Raw genomic sequence first — 3,586 nt, 5'->3', positions numbered from 1 at the left:
TCTCCAACGGACGAAAAATGTCGGGACTCTCCACACATGGTCCGAAAATCGTACGAATCCACAATTCGTACGATCGGATCTTTGCGTCTATGGCCAGCTTTACAGCACGCCCCCTCCCCGAGGCATACCTGGCTGGACTGTGTGGAACAGAACAGGAGGTGGCAGGACATAGATGCCTGAAATTCCGCTCAGTGTAGGCTAGTGGAGTCTGTAAGTAATACTAGCACCTTTCTCTGGCTACACTAACTGCTCCTGCCGCCTCTTGTGTTGCACTGCCTCACGTCTCTTTAGTACGTGCTTGGGAAGCAGCTCTCTGCATTGTGCTAGGCTGCTCTTCATGGCACAGCTGGAAAGGTTTAGGTTGTGGTATTAGTAAAAAAGCACAGAAATTCTGTTAATGGGATAGGGGGAAATATAGCAGCCTTCTCTTTATTCTGTCACATTATTCTTACCAGCCAGCGCAGTGAAATGTAACCGTTAAGTTCACATTTGTATTGGCTTTCATGAAGTGGAATAACTAGGCGTAATAACTATAATTTTAAGGACCTCTGTAACTCCTGGCAGACATTGAAATGCATTTTATCATTTCTCTCTCCCCTCCTAGCAAATTCAGGACCGACTCCATCCATTGTTGTTTCCCTGATAGATATTAAATGTATGTTATGCTTTAAACTTTCCACCTCTGTTATAATATATCAAATTGACTGCTCTTTGCCATCATCAGGGTTGCCAGATTAGCGGGTTCATGGCCGAATTGGGCTATTTTTTAAAGCTAATTGGCAGGTTTGAAAAGTCCATACCCGCCAAGGTACGGATTTGGGCAGTTTTGGAAGTTGCTGCGGGTTTGGACTTTTAAAACCGGCCAATTTTTTAATGCAAATTAAGGTGACATCACAGTTCGAGTGATGCCGGCTCCCATTTGTCAGTGCTGGATTAATTATTGCTGCTGGAGAAATTAGCTTGACTAAGAAACCCCACTAACACAACTACCTCCCAGAAGCCCTGCTGTGGTTTCAACTGCCAGTCTCTGTGAATGTGTTACCTGTATAAGGTACGGGAAATGGAATTGGCAGTGTATGAATTGGCCTACTTTTGGGCTACTTTTAAAGTGGCTTTTGGCTACTTTTTGGCTAGTTTTTTATAGTCTTTGGCTGGTTTTGAAATATAAACCTGGCAACCCTGCTGTATCCGTGCAAAGGCCTCATACTACTGGGGACATTGTTTTATTACAGTCCATTGTCTCCTTGACTGGAGAAGAACAAGAGAAAGCTTCTGTTTATAATAAAAAGGCCTTGTCTCACTTGGTGTCCCCTGTCACAAGCGAATTGTAATCAGAAACCAACCCCGCGCTGTCGAAACCCAACTTGTTTATGGAAAGAGGCCACAGTTTACGCAGCAAGCAGCCTCTCTCAACATGGCTGTCAGATTCCGACGCACTTATAACCAATCATCGGCGACTTCCCGTGCCGGCAGCAGCCTATCAGCTATAGGGTCTTTGTGAACTTTTAAAAGAAAAGGCCAATGACTGCTCCCGGTAGGCGTGGTCTGGTCGTTCTCCCTTCAAGATAGGTGGGCTTGTTGGAGCTTGCCTGTGTGCCTGGTACAGGAGCCGTGTTCCTGTCGGAGAGGCACAAGGGAAGGGACTGGGTGCTGAGAGGAGGAAGGGAACACAGCGGCAAGATGACTCTTTTGCTGTCACAGGTCGTTCCCAGCAGCGCCTCTGGCAGCGTAGAGTCCCCGGTGAGTAAAGGAAACAATAAGAGTGAGATATGGTGGCCAGGTGGCTGTCACATTCCTGTACAGTAGCAGTGGGCAACCCCTTGTGAAGCTTGTTGTGCTACAGCTGCAACTCTGAGTGCCCTTTCCCAATAGGGGATGTAGGAAGTTGTAGTTTTTCCAAAGACAAGTCTGTCTTCCTCTGCAGTCACTTCATCCTGTTTTCCTTTTGCCTTTTTTTCTGTTTTTTATTAAAGTTGACATGAAGTGATAGTTTACCCAGTATAGAGGGCAAGGGGGCACTTACCTTTGTGTGGCCATGTGACTTGAGCAAATACAATGGTGCTGGTTACTTGCTAGCTGACTGACTTCTAAATATGTATTATTATTGAAATACAAATATATATTTGCGTTTTATTGCTGTGCTGATCATTATTGTTCAGCTGGATGCTTCCACTTGTTTTACAATGTGCCTCCTTTAACTCTTTCTATTCAGCACTTTCTGTAAGTTACAATCTTAAATATTTACATGTATAACTTGTTATTCAAGAAGGGCAAAACAAGCGCAGCGATTGGCATCTGTGCCCTGAGGGTTATTTTCCTTTTTTAAGAAATTTTATTTTTCATAATGCTTTATCTCTTTAGCATTTGTAGGGCAAGGCCAGACGTGGCGTTTTTGCGTCAGTACGTCTATTGACACCTTCAGCTCTAAAGAAGTATGCGGAAACAGCGCGTGCCAGTGTGTGTCTATTGCTAACACCTTCAGCACACAGGCAGCAGTATAGACAAGTGGCAGATTCATTTCACTAATGTGCCTTAATATTACTGGCTATGGGATTCCTGATCTCACTGTGCTGGGGGGCCTCATTATTATTAATTTCATGACGGAGGCTGAGGGCCGGTGTAAATTTGAAAAACGGCCCGCACTTTGGACATGCCTGCTTTAAATAAAATTAATCAAAATGATGTACTGAAAAAAATACAAATTATTTGAAAGCCTTTAGTTCCCCTTTTTCTCAGTCCAGTATATTTTTTCCTTCCTCGTAGCTGGTGAGGCCTGTAGGTGTCTGTATATGTTTAAGAGTGAATGTGTGTTCAGATCTACATGTCATCGTGGCAAGGACAGCAATGTTTGGATCTGCGTGTGTCTGTATATTGTTTTAGAGACCATTGGTCTTTGTGTGGTTTACTGGTCTGCAAGTTGGAACAAAAAGAATCCATTTGTATAATAGCACTGCAGCTCTTCACTTATAATGACCCATGTGACGGTGCAGCTTCGCTCATAAAGTATTCTAGCCTATAGGAATATTGTTGCCCCAATGCATTATTCTGCTGTTTCCATAACTGGCCCTGATAATGGAGAATCCATGCGCTGGATAATGAGGTGCTCAGTGTCTGCAAATCCACTACTAATTAATGTACTGAATAAAGCCGAATTGCTCCCCCTTGGATTCAATGGTATCAAGTAGGAAGCCCCAAATATCGGAAACAGTAGAGCTCCCCTCAGCATAATTTTTGTGGAAGGTCATCCTATTGCAACATGGGCAGAAGCCTAGCTAGGTCAGTTGTGTGTGATTGAATGTGATCTGGAAGCTTGGCCATATAACCACACACATCTTGTTTTACACAAACAGGCTAATCCAATTAATCATCCATCCCCATAACACCAATTTGCCTGTGTGTGCGGCAGCCATACTAATTTACGGGAATGTGTTTAGCTGCTCACAGCATTGACAGACAATCAATGTCATCATGTGCCTTTTGCCAGTTTTTACACAATTTCTTTCAATTCTTTTCATCATTGTTTAGGCATTTGGAACAGTATGTTATCACATTGGTGACTTTCCCTGTGAGCATTGCAATCTCCTCT

The 3,586-nt window shown here is 43.6% G+C and overlaps 1 pseudogene; it reads left to right on the top strand.

The window, feature by feature from the left end:
- Positions 1–216: 216 nt before the first annotated feature.
- Positions 217–3,586, top strand: part of LOC121395383 — a 21,058-nt pseudogene continuing 17,688 nt past the window's right edge.

This window comes from Xenopus laevis, chromosome 7L, assembly GCF_017654675.1.
Source record: "Xenopus laevis strain J_2021 chromosome 7L, Xenopus_laevis_v10.1, whole genome shotgun sequence".
Classification (NCBI taxonomy): Eukaryota; Metazoa; Chordata; class Amphibia; order Anura; family Pipidae; genus Xenopus; species Xenopus laevis.
This window is presented reverse-complemented; position numbering and strand designations above follow the sequence as displayed.